The sequence below is a fragment of the Dermacentor andersoni genome, chromosome 11, assembly GCF_023375885.2.
Source record: "Dermacentor andersoni chromosome 11, qqDerAnde1_hic_scaffold, whole genome shotgun sequence".
Lineage (NCBI taxonomy): Eukaryota > Metazoa > Arthropoda > Arachnida > Ixodida > Ixodidae > Dermacentor > Dermacentor andersoni.
Genome location: NC_092824.1, coordinates 94,611,023 through 94,624,784, shown reverse-complemented (window position 1 = coordinate 94,624,784; position 13,762 = coordinate 94,611,023). Strand labels below are relative to the sequence as shown.

The 13,762-nt window shown below is 44.7% G+C and overlaps 1 long non-coding RNA gene across 1 annotated transcript; it reads right to left on the bottom strand.

Annotated features, from left to right (window-relative positions):
- Positions 1–7,641: 7,641 nt before the first annotated feature.
- On the bottom strand, positions 7,642–13,723 carry LOC140214084 (uncharacterized). Its single transcript, XR_011891002.1, has 3 exons — positions 13,275–13,723; positions 12,710–12,787; positions 7,642–8,120 (listed from the first exon to the last, which is right to left on the bottom strand). It is a non-coding gene; the product is annotated as an uncharacterized lncRNA (long non-coding RNA).
- Between the last annotated feature and the right edge of the window lie 39 nt (positions 13,724–13,762).

Here is a 13,762-nt window from a genome sequence, read left to right as displayed (position 1 = left end):
TGATGCCGATTCCAAATGATAGCGGGATATTCCAGTTGCTGTCTAACGAAAGTAACGTGTAATAAAATTTAGTTGCTTGGTTTCCGAAGTACAAGTGGCACCTGAAAAAAAAAAAAACCCGAGGGTTCTGGACGCTTTGCTACCTATGTAATCAATGTGCTGGTGCCACGTCAAGTCTAAAAATATGTGAATGCCTAGAAATTTTACTGCGGACACATTTTCAATGGCGACCTTACTAATTGAGTAAAAGCAAGTTTGGGGGACAGTGGTCGTGGTGATTGTCATGGCTTTTGTTTTAGAGATGTTTATGGCCATCTGCCATTTTTCGCACCACTTAACGAGTTCATCAAAGTCTGACTGCAGGGAATTAGTATCAAGATTAATCTTTCGGTAAATAATACAGTTGTCAGCAAATAACCTGGCAGTGGAAGTAAGTTTATTGCTCATGTCAATGTAAATACCGAACGGGGCAGGCCTAAGCACCGTCCCCTGAGGCACACTATATTTTACAGATTTCAGTACGTGAAGCCTCTACGTACGTGTAACTAAAACTGTCTATTTTCAGAAACCAACTGCTGTCGGTTACCTAGAAAATTAACAATCCAGTTCATCCCGTTCCTGCTTACGCGAAGGTTGTCCATTTTCATTATAAGATTATGAGCCACCTTGTCAAAAGCTTTTGCAACGTCTATGAATACAACGTCTATTCTAATTAAACTGCGTACAGTGTCATAAATGTTAGCCGTCAGGTCAAATAACTGACCACCAGAAACGTCCACGCAAGAACCCGTGCAAGATTGATAAAAAAAAGAAATTTCTGCCTATGCAAGCACTTCATTATTGCATTAGAAATTAGGTGTTCAAGTATTTTCAGGGTATGCTAGTTATAGAATAGGCCTGTAATTTATTAAGGAAAAATGGTCTCCAGATGTAAATACAGGTACGACACAACCAATTTTCCCTGCATCAGACGCGGAATATGTGTAAATAGACCTCTGAAATAATGCACTAAAAATTCGGGCTAATGTTGCTATAGTAAGCTTGAGCAGTTTGGGGCAGATACCACCAGAGCCAGGACTTGAATTATTTTGCAAACGGTCAGTTGCTTGTTCTATTGCTTCTTGCGTAACCAGAAAGTCGTCCATGGTGGCACTTACAGAACCCGTATGTGCACTTGAGGGGATTGGAATTTCGTCATTAACGCTGAGCAAAACTATAGATTCAATTATGTGGCCACCTGTGGGAGAAAAAGAATTTCGCCATTCTTTTAAGACTAGCTGTAGAGGACTTAGGGTTGGTTACTTTGCGGTATCTTTCCAGTTCTTTCCAAGTGGCCTACATATTCATTTATTTTCCACTTCCCCTACATAGTCCCATATAGAGCAACGCTAGCAGAAATGCAAAGTTACGGGCTTTGATGTTTTCTAGCAAGGTATTAATGGGCTGATGGGCCATAAATGATGGACAGTAAAACAAGAAAACAGGCGCATGCAAGCGAAGCCCACGAAGATATACCAACTCCCAACAAACGAATCATTCTGGGAAAGGCGAAAGTCAATACTGTCTGATCACAGCTAAAAACTAAAAAGAAGAAATGAAGCACACAATTTTAGGTTGTGCAAAATGGCTCAGGCCATCCACTCCATGATACCACAATTCCTCAAGTGAGACAAAAACCAATGTCATGTGATGCTAACACACAAGAACCCAACATAAGTTTTTACCTCCATTATCTCTCTCGCCGTAATTGACTCCTCTAAATATCCAAGATTTTGATTTCCTTCGATTTTATGTGATAACCGTATGTCTGCAAGTTGAACACTACTTGCATATTCTCCTGACAATTGACTTACGCTTTTCAACATTTGCTTAACATGGCGTGCAATTTTCCCTACGTAATGTCTGCCGACTTTGTGACGAATTTCATTTCATCTCATTTATTATACCCCTCATGGCCAAGGACATTACAGAGGGGGAGTGGTAAATACCAAAGAATGAAGAAGACAAGTACAGTTGGTCGTATGAGTGTTTAAATGGCCCGTGTAATAAAATATTAGCTAAAGCTTCACGGAACTGTTCCTAATTAGGAAGGCCTACAAGTTAAGCGAGAAGATGGTTCCAGTCAGGTGAGGTTCACGGCAGGAATAATTGTAAGAAACTTTTTCTGTTGCATGACAAAATGCCGACCTTGTACGGATGATCAATGCGACGGGATACATAAATTGGATGGGGGATGAGGTGATCTCGTAGGGTATGATGTTGGTACAACTTGTGGAAGATGGCAATACGAAACACTTTTCTGCGAGATGCCAGCGAGGGGAGGGAAAGATTAGATTTCATTTCAGATTAGATAAGAGTTTCGCTACAAGGATCAATTCTTATAAGAGTGCGGCTCTTTGATGCCGACATTCTCACGTGTATCAAAAATTTTCTCTCTGTTGTGGGAATTGGTGTTAAAGGTGAGGTATCACTGCTATGGTATGACAAAGCCGACGGACTGAATGGTACTATGTAGTAAAAGCTAGGGTAATCTTGAATTCCTTATCAAGAAAACAAAATTCGCAATTGGTACTCAATAACATATATCAAGGCAAATTAGGCAAAGATGATCTTCATCAAGGCAAGGAAACTTACAGGAAAAATGGGTTAGATCGCATACGGCACACATGAAATCATGAGGGAAGGTTTACTGCTATTCCTGCAATGTGTACAATAGTAACACAAGGCGTAGATACTTTGCTTAATATTAAATCTTGATAAGAGCAATGTTAGATACATGATTCAGAGAGAGGAAGCCAGCGATGCGGATTAGAGAGAAACAGGGGAAGCCGATACTTTAGTTCGTTTCAAGAGCAAAAGGTGGAGCTCGGCCGGCCATGTATTGCGTAGGGCAGACTACCGGTGCTTTACTAGAGTAACACAAGGGAGGCGAAGTTCAGTCGACGACGGCAGGAAATTAGGTGGTGTGATAAAATTAGGAAGTTGGCCGGCATAAGGTAGAATCAGCTAGTGCACGAGGGTTATCGCAAATTGCTGGGAGAGGTCATAGATAGGTTGCTGGTGATGATGATGACTGCTATATTTTTTTTCTTCTGGGGGTCAGCTTCCTTTGCCATCGCTAAACGTTTTTACGCTCACCTGCACTGCTATATGCAATGAGGTGCAATTGGTAACCAGACTAACATAGGCTGTCAGATCGGCAATAAACAAAAAAGTTAACCGACAAATACTCAAGAAAGGAGATCATTTATTTTCCATTGAAAACCCCAATGGGGCATTACATTACAGATATGCCTGCTGGTTTCTATCGTGTGAGAGCGTGTTATTAGTTGCGCTATCAGATAAAGAGATGGAATTTGGAAATGGATGACATTAAATGCAATATTACTCCTATTTATGAACTTCTTTAGAAAATTGCGCCATGCTTGTATGATTCACTTGTATTAGTTCAATTATGCATTGTCAGTATAATCTTGCACACCAGTAACAACGAGCACTAGTAGCATGTTTTTTCATCATGTTTTATGTTTACGAAAAGGTAAGTACAAGTACATACCAAGTACAACGAGTCAAACATTCAGTAGGATAGCGTGGCGTCTGGAGTAGCAAAGCGAAGAACAGACTGAATGCTTGCACTACTTATCAGCTGGTGATTTTGATATAAAAGACGCAGCCTATATATAAACTTAAGAACAAACACGGCTTACGAAAAGTAATAAAGTACAAAATGTCAATGGACGGTATTGTTCGGAGTAGAATTTTGTTTCCTGTGTGGTCACGCTGTTCTATAACCGGCAGTGTCTCAGTTGGCCCGCATTTGCGCTTAAATATGTGTAATGCCTGCCACATGGAAACAAGGTCGTGCAGATCCTAAGCATATCTCGGAATTTATGCGACGCGAAGCTTAGGTGAAGACGAAATGAAGCGCGCCGTCAATTGCCACGCACACAGCGACGATGAGTGGAAATGTGTTTTATTTTCCTACTGTGGAGCGTCTAATTCCACGCAAGGTTTATGTTAATCCACCACAAAGGCCACAACTTCAGTCTCATGGATTTCTCATATTTCCGCGCCTGTCTTGTGTGTTCCTTCTTTGTCCCTTGTTTTTGTGCGGTTACATGATGCATTCCAATATCGACCACCAACTAGCCCACCTATCCCTGTTAAACCAGTTCACAGCCTGTGCCGAAATTCAAACACTAGTCTCTGACATCTACGCAGCGATGTCGCGAGGACATGGGAAACATTCGACGCTGGCCGATGCAAAAATGGCTACGACAGGTGCATGCGCAGACGTATAGCACACGTTTAGATACATTTAGGATTATGCATCTCCGGTGTCACAGTGACATGCAACCATTCTGCAGGATTGGCCAAGAATCGGCACACACCCAATGGAACATACCGAATGGCCGATTCAACGAAAATCAAGAGCCCTAAATTATCAATTGATTACAATGTGCTAATTCAGTAGGACTTCTGTGTGCTTCAGGGATACTTATGTGGAGATATTATATATTAGGAGTCTATGTAGGAGCTTACTCATCTTTCTTTTGCACAGAACACAGCTGCGCATTGGCAGCACTTTGCCGGTTAGCATAGAAGGCATACAAGCCCGTTTTCTGGTACTTCCACGCAGTATATAATATATATATATATATATATATATATATATATATATATATATATATAGTTGAAGAAACGGAGCACACACGAAAACTGCATCTTTAATGGTTTAACGTCTCGGCCGTGGCACGGCCTTCGTCAGAATAAACCGTTTATATAAATCGTTTATTCTGACGAAGGCCGTGCCACGGCCGAAACGTTAAACCATTAAAGATGCAATTTTCGTAAGTAAGTGTGCTCCGTTTCTTCAACTACCTATGCACCGGACCTGCGGAACTTTTCCTTGTATTATATATATATATATATATATATATATATACACACACACGACGGACGCTATAGCTAGACTGAATCCAGGACGGTCGGCGAAGTAAGCTTCGCGTTATACTATACACCTATCTGAACACATACGCAACATGTGAATTGCGCATCTCAAACCTGCTCCTATTCCAACGTGCACGGTGTTTACGTGATGGCTACGCTATCCTTCCCACTGCGCGGGCCTGCAGGCCTGCCTATCTCGCACCCTAAGGGGAAGAAGCTCCGCACCGTGTTCCCAGACGACTCAACGTCTTCGTGTACGGTGAATAATTTGTCCGTGCATGTGTGTGCCTGCTTGCGCACATGTTAAAGAGAGACAGGGAAAGAAATACAAAAACGAGAAGACGACAAAAGGCACAACGACGACCGCACACCGCCGCAAACGCTGTGACGATACGACCAAACTTGACTAGGAAAACAACAGGGACGGCGATTCGAAAAGGACTACAATGGTTTGGCCATGACTATGGCCAACGGCCATGACTATGATGGTGAACGGAAACGGCGATGGCATAGCGACAATGACATGGGGCGATCTAGCAGGAAGAAATTAAACTAACGAGGATGATCGTCAGTGTATGGGAATAGATTAAACGAACCAACGAACAAATGATTGGACGAGCGAACTGATCAACGAACGACTTAACTAATGAACAACTGAACCGAACCAACGAACTAACGATTGCACTAGCGAACTAATGAACGATTGACTTAACTAATGAACAACTGAACGAGCGATCTAACGAACGAAGAAACGAACAAACAAGCCTTTTTGTTGCCTAGTCGAACTACCGATCATCGGCCACGTACCATCATCAATCCCCGAAAAATGGCGAAAGAGGGGAGAAAGATAGGCTATTCTCTTAAAAGTTGCAACCATAAACATTCACAACAATTAAGCAGTCATACCACCGACGACATAGTCATCATGACGACGTCATGCAAACTTCGTTGTGTGGTAATCTTTTGCTCAGCGTGTATGAGGGTTATTATTATTATTATTATTATTATTATTATTATTATTATTATTGGTTGTTAAGAGAATGTAGCACCAATCCCTGGGGTCTACAATAAACTCCTAAAGAATGACAAGAAAGGCTAAAAGAGACTTCCCGAAAGCTAGAAAGTGAACTCAACGTAAGACAGAAGGTATCTATCGCACACGGACAAAATATTAAATAGTAAACAAAGCAAGCAGGTGTGACCAGAAACAAACATTTTATGCGACGATATCGTCTCGCTAATAACGCAGCATGGGCAACGTAAGCTCGATTGCTCCAAATTTTAACCTAATGCCTTGACGATCGTCGAATTCCATACGTATAAGATCGAGCGAAGATCGAGCGCTTCAAAGGTACTCACGGATATAAGTAGGTGCCACAGCAAAGAGTATAGGTTGGTCCACTGTTGGGGAGGGGCCGGCGAGCGCATGGATCATGCTCCCCGGAGCGCCGAAAACCCAGCGCATGTGCGAAACGGCACATGCCGCACGTCGTCTGATGCCGAAGCACCCCTTCGCTTCGCCATCGCGCGGCGTTAGCCCTCACATCAGCTCGCATCTTGAGCCGCAGTTGCGATCAGCGTGATTCGAAGGGAAAAAAAGTTGCGTTTGACGTGCCAGCTATCAGGATGCTAGGGGCACCGAAACGATCGAGCTTTCAGAACACTCTCGGCGACATCAAGCCCCGTTTTCCTCCTGGAAGCCTCGCGTTCGGACGTTATCACGCGACAACCCGAAACACGCGATCCTCCCGCGGATGAAGCGTGGCGTATGACTCTGCTAAACGAGTCATGCTGGAGTTTTGTTTTCGGCACCGTTGTGCACGGCATGTATCAGTAATGTCTGACTACATCGAGCTCAGTCTGTCGAGTTGCTCGAAGATGGGAAACGCCGTGTACAGCTGGCATTTTTTCATCAGAAACGTGAACATGATATATTGCCTAAAGCATTTTAAGGTATCGCTCTTCCGAAATGCAAGCGAGGGATTGGTACTAGGAGACCTAACCAAGCTAGGAACAATTCGTGGTAGCAGACGGTGAGCGTTTCCGCCAGTGGAATGCTCGCACGATACGCAGCATTAGCGACGTTATCTGGCCTGCCCGAAAATACTACATGAAACATATCTCAGCTGCTGCTTATTCGCATTCCACACCACTGCAGTAGAAGTGAGTGCATGTGCTTTCTATCTCTCATGCGTCGCGGTTCACGACATGAAGTGCTTATCCGCCCCCGAGTTGTTTCGCGCATGGTTTTCGCCGCTTCCTGTAGAGGGCGCTGCGCGGAACATGAGCGACGCGCCCGTGCGTTCCCTCCAAAAGTACAACTACCTGTACAGTTGCGATCTATTTGAGCGTGAACACGGGAGCGTGGCTTTCTGTACTACGAGCGCAGTTATACGGAGTCTCAAAATATTCGTGCGCATGCGCGAAGAGGGTAGTTTCCCTTGAAGCGCATCGAGTCGTTGGAGCGCTCGCGTGCCTGTTAGCTGTTTTTTTCCTCGGCGATGACCGCATTATGACTAACCAAAATTGGGATACTTCCAGTTAAGACGGTGCATTCCTAATTCTTAGCGTTGCCGAATTGCCAGGAAATTGTTACCCAGTCTTTCTATTCTATCAGGTTCTTTTATTCACACAATGCAGAAAAGAAGCAATGGAACACAAACATCGAATCTTTTATTTTGCGCACTTTTCAAGAAATGTTGAAAAACTTGGAGACGCGACTGCTGTAAATTGCAATTATTTGCTGTTTGATTTTCTCTAGTATTTTGTCATATCTCCTTTCTCAGCTACAACTGCTGCCGTTCCAGACGGTATTGAAGAGTACAGGGCAGGCACAAAGTTGCTTGCTCCAAGATGCTTCCACTCTTGGCAAACAGTTACCCACAGCTCGTCCGCAGGCGCCGAATAAATTCGCAGATGTTCTCGTCAGCGTCCTTTGCCGGCCAGGAGAGCGGATTGGCTCTATTTGTTTCTAAGTGCTCTTTCACAAACTTCGGGCACAAAATTGGCATCGGGGAAAGCGGTGTGGGCGTAAGTACAGTAGCGCTGCGAAGTAAGAGCGCCCTCGATGTGGTGTGGAGGCCTGAGACCACGCCTCGAACGCCGAAACCCACACGTCCACGCAGGTGCGTCGACTCGCGGCGACTCCCTGCACATTGGTTGGCTCGTAACTGCATGGAAATGATAAATTTAGTCATTCGCACAACATAAAGACCGGTCGGAAAAAGAAGTCTTACCGTGTCCCTCTCGCTCGCCACACTCGCACGCGTTGGTTTTGACGCGTTCAAAAAGTCGACTCCTCCGAGACGATAACTCGACCCCAGTCATCGGAAGTCCACGAGGCGTGCGCTTCGGCAAATTGCATTCGTCACGCTTTGTTCGAAGAGTGTGATGACGGCCTTTTCCGCAGCCACGGAACTTCGCTGTCCAGCACATCCAGGCGACATCCAGCAGCTGCCGCGCTTCCGTCGCCGACTGAAACGGTTTATATCCCTGTCTGCATCTCTACCGTAAGAGCGTCCTCTTCGTCCGTCGTTGCACTTGGTCGACGCCAACGTGGGGAGTCGTAAATGCGCCCTTCCTTGCGAATTGCTTGGATAATCCTGTTGGCAGTCTTACGGGCCTCTGCACTAGAGCCCCGATGGGGCGCTGAGAATATCCCTTGGGCGAGCGGTTGACTACGTACCACCTCTCTTATTCAGGAACACGGGCCGTGCTGAGATCGACCGCTGCTCCGATCCGGGCAAATATAAACAGTGAAGTAGACGCGCGTATGAAGCCATTTATTGAGGTTTCATCCGGGGTCTCGCCTTCAGATTAATATGCATGGCGTAGGTGCAGTTTATATACATGCGCACATCAACCAGATGAAGATATGTTTACATAAAAAAACCGAAGAAAATGCGCGAGCAGAATGCATGTCATTCGTTCTGACGAACAGTTGATACGAGTCTAAACAGATGGCGTTTGCAAACACGTCATTCCAAGGTAGACACAAAATATGAAATTTCAAAGAATTATCAAGTGACAGCAAAGAACGTCACCTAATAGCTGCTATGCTACCAATCAAGGGCAAGAAATGAAAACAAAAGCGAAAAATAGTGACAGGCTAGTAAAAGGGCAAAATGGAGCCGTACTGGTAAAAAGAAGGGAAACGAGGGAAGATGTGACGGGCTATGGGGCCAGGCAACTCAATTTTCCAACACTTTCATTCAAACCAGGCGCGATGGTATCAAACATATATAAGAAAGGATTCACGGGCTTCTCTACCATAATTTGAACGCAATCCCGATTCAAGCAACGTGACTTTCATCTTATCAAATGAGTGGTCAGGGAGATGTACGTGTTTTGAGATGGGTAGGTTGGGCAACTTATTAGCGTGGGATCTGCGATTGTTAAAGCGCAATCTAAAAGGCCGTTCTGTTTGTCCAATGTGCTGTTTCTTTCACAGTGTACATTCAAGCATATATATTACGTTTTTAGTAACGCAGTTTAATTGGCCTTTGATTTTTAAATGATAGTTTGAAGCCGTACCAGTGATCTGCTGTGATGTACACATGTAGGGGCATACTTTGCATCGCGGTTTTCGGTAAGGATGGCGTCACGGCAGTCATACTTAGATGATCATAGTATATCTCGAATAGTTCTAGCTCTACGGTATACTACTTTAGACGGTTCAGCGAAGATATCTTTCGGGCGTTCATTTTGCATTAGAATATTTTGGCGCTTCTTTAGTAGACCCGAAACCCGCGGGAATGACGCCGAATGGGTTAGGACAAGATTTGTTTGGGATGAGGGAGTCCGGATCTTCGCAGTGGACAGACGCGTCCTACGGCCATGCATGTCTGCGCGTTTTATTGCGTCGTCAATTACTTGTGGTGGATAATTTTGTTTGGCTAAAGCGTTCTTTAGGGCTGCGCAATTTTTTTGAAACCCGGATTGTTCAAAGCAGATTCTTTTGAAACGTAAGACCTGACTATAAAAAATGCTAGTCTTGCAATGTTTAACGTGGTTGCTATCGAAGTGCAACAATTGATATCAGTCTGTCTGTTTTTTGTACAGGGCATTTGATAGCTTATCATTTAGCACTGAAACACTGACATCAAGGAAGTTAATAGTAGATGCAGAATACGGGTGAGAAAACAGTATGGATGGATGAGCATTGTTAAAGTCAGAAATGAAGGAAAGCTTCTCCTGTTCACCATGTGACCAAATCATAAAAACAACGTCGATGTAACGGTTTTATACTAAGGTTTTTAGCGCCCGGCTTAGCAAAAATTTATTTTGTAGCTCACCCATAAATTTATTGGTGTAGTTGGGGCCGATCCGCGTACCCATTGACGTTACACTAACTTAGACCCAGCGCTTACCTCGAAATTAGAAGTTGTTTACTTCTAAAATAAGTGCCAGCAAAGTGGCCAACGTATTGCTGTCGATCAGTTCCTCGGGTAATGCTGCTTAGTAAGAACTGACGACTGCCCTGATGTCATCTGCATGATGAATCTTTGTGTACAAGGATGCCAAATCAAGTGTAACCAAAAGAGCCTTGAGGAATATTGAGATCGATAATATCTGACAGAAAGTCGGCAGTATCCCTTACGTCAGACGGAAATGTAGCTGGGGTATTACTAATGAGGGAATCTACGTTGCAGGACAAATTTTCTCAGACTTCACCTATACCGGAAAGGATGGGACGACCGGGGTTGTTCATCTTGAGTATTTCAGTTTAAAGGTAAAAGCGACCGGCAACAGAACTTAGTAGAATGAGAGAATGGATTGCGTCGTCAGGCACCTTTTTATTTTTGACGAGGTCATGCACCGTGCTTTTGACGAGAGATTTGTATTGTTCAGTGGGGTCATGATCAAGGCGTTTATAAAACGTCGCATCTGCTAGTTGTCTGTATGCCTCTGCGGTATAATCGGACTTGTTCATTATGACTACGGCACCACCTTTGTCGGCAGGCTTAATGACCATGTCTTTGCGAGAGGACAGGGGATTTAGTGCTTTCGTTTCGCTGGCGGACAAATTACGGCGGAAGGGTGCTTGCTTTTGATACAATTGCAGAACGCCTTGCTGTACTGCTTTGATATACATATCCAAGCACCTATCGTGTTGTCAAGGAGGGACACAGTGCTTGCCAGAAGGTTAAGCGTTCTTCGAATAGCTCGAATTGGGCCGGTCATGGAAGTATTCGCGTAGGCTCAGGTTACGAGCGAAATTGTCCAAATCTTTCAGCAGTTGAAATTCACTGTGTCCGCCTGTAGCTCGACAAAAATTGAGACCACGACGCACAACGCTTCACTTATCAGCTGTTAGTAAAAGTCCGAGATATTAGCAATATTGTTCTGCTCTCGACTAATAATAAACCTGATAATTCTTTCAAATTTCATATTTTGTGCGTATCTTGAAATGATGTGTTCGCAAACGCCATCTGTTCAGACATGTCTCAACTCTTCGTCAGAACGATTGACACGCATTCTGTACGCGCATTTTCTTCGGTTCTTATGTAAACATATCTTCACCTGGTTAATATGCGCATGTCTATAAACTGTACCTACGACATGCATTGTATTCTGATGAAGGCCGGTCCCCTGCCGAAACGTCAATAAATCGCTGCCTACGCGCGTCTGCTTCCCTATATATACATCCCAGCTGCAGAACAAAGAATGATATCGGAAACGTCGGCAAAACATTACGTAGTTTCAAGTTTGTTCATACATCGTGTGGAACGTAATTGCAAGTTCAGCATTGTTACCGCTCTTTGAGCGTACGGCTCCCTTATTGCGGTACGCGTGCAGTAGAAGACAGGCATGTTCTCACGGGGCACAATGACGCACGGCGCATGCGCGCTGCTTCTCGGCGCTAAACTGAGCTGGCAGTACGAAAAGCCACGCACTCCCGCGTTCACGCAAAAATAGATCGCCACTGTACATGGTCGCCTGTGGCTCTCTACGCAGAGCTGTTGAACCGCGTTTTCCTTCAAGATCATAGCTGCCTCGAATATGTTCCGAATGCGCGTGATCCCAAATATCTCCTCGTTTCCAATGCACTGACTTGTGATCAGCACTCTTCCCTCGACGAGCATCACACATCGGCGTCATACTCGCGACATAGCTACGCAAATGTGTAACACTGTCCATCCGCCTGATTTGGTGTTTGCATTTCAGAATAGCTTCTGACTGGTGTAGAGCACGAGTGTAAAAAATTGCACGAAATGAAAGTAGTGCATAAACGTTGCATAAGTTTACTCGTTGCATAGGATGAAATTAAACAATTGTATGCGTCGCCGTTAGTTGCATAAAATTTTATCTTAAAGCTTGGTTTCAAATAGAACCCCACACGTGTCTTGGATCTGCATAGAATTTATCTCTCTGCACAATTTTTAATTCTTGGCGAATCCCCGATTCGGCAAGTTTTCCACTGATGGTGCCACGACAGAAACCAGCAAAAACAAGGCAAAACGTAAAGATACCGGTAATATTGATTAAATGCGCTTTTAGGAAGTGTTGAATAGCGTTTCCGAATATGTAGCGAACAGGTTATGTTTTCAACGCGCCGACATCAAATCCGCCGACGTGCGCCACTGAAAAGCAGCTGTAATGCATTTGCCGAACGGTTGATATGGCTATGTCGCGATCAGGAAAAGGAACCCGTTTTAAGGAAAAAAACTGTCTAAGTTGCATATCGCATAGCCGCTACTTAACAAGTTCATTGAGCGTAATTACTTCACTTCAAAGGATTAGAAAGGATTGCGCTCACCTTGCCCCCTGGGGTACGGAACTTGGCCCGGCTGTTCGTGCCCCCGTTGTTGTTCGAACCATGAGCGTCGGGGAAGTCCTGCATGCACGAGCAGCCAGCATACTTGCAGTCAAATTGTGGCGCCTTCGAAAAGGCCGCGGCCTCATGGCACCCGCTAAAATTATTCACGAAAACAGATGAATCCTATTGTGCACAGTCACATGCACCAATGAACGGCAAAATGGCAGCAAACGCGAAAGCAAGCCGCGTAAACAGTGCCGGCTACCTCGCCTGGTACGGCGGCAAAGGCAATGTTGAAGCACGGGGAAATGGCCGAAGTTATACAGCATCACAGGAACGAATTTATTTTTTTTTTTCAACCAGTCAACGTCAATTTCAGTGGCGTGCTGCATTGAATTGGCAACTGTATGAATTTCATGTAATGGTTGGTAAGCCTACTTCGCGAGCAGGAAAAAAAAAAAAGAGTTTTACAACAAAACAGGAGTGCAAGGCACTTAGCAAAGCTGCTACGCGGAATGCTGATTGCGCGTTATTATTTCGATACAATAGCAAGGATTGGTCTCACCTCACCTTCTGGGAAAAACGTCGGTTGGCCCGGCTGTCCGTGCCTGCTTCGTTCGAACCACGAGCCACCGTAAAGTCCTACGAAAATGAGCAGCCACCATTCTTTCAATCACTCTGCAGTCCTTTCGTAATGTTGCGGCTTGACGCCAGAAGCTTACGCTGTTCACGAAAGCATGCGAGTGGCATTGCACGCAGCCACATGCGCCGACATACGGCAAAATGGCAGCCAAGATGCAAGCAAGCCGCGACATCAGTGCAGGCTGCATCGCTTGCTATCGAGACGAAGGCAACGTCGAAGTGCAGAGAACTCGCCGAAAAAAAAAAAATGGTGCGAAGGAAACGATGACAAAGACGCTGATTTGAACGATGTTAGCCGACCAAATCGGCCAACTTGCCGGCTCGATGAAGAAATTTCGATAGAAAGAGCGAGGGAAACAAACTCTTGCCGCCTGCGATTCTTCAGCTTCTGCCTGACCGTGTGATCACGAG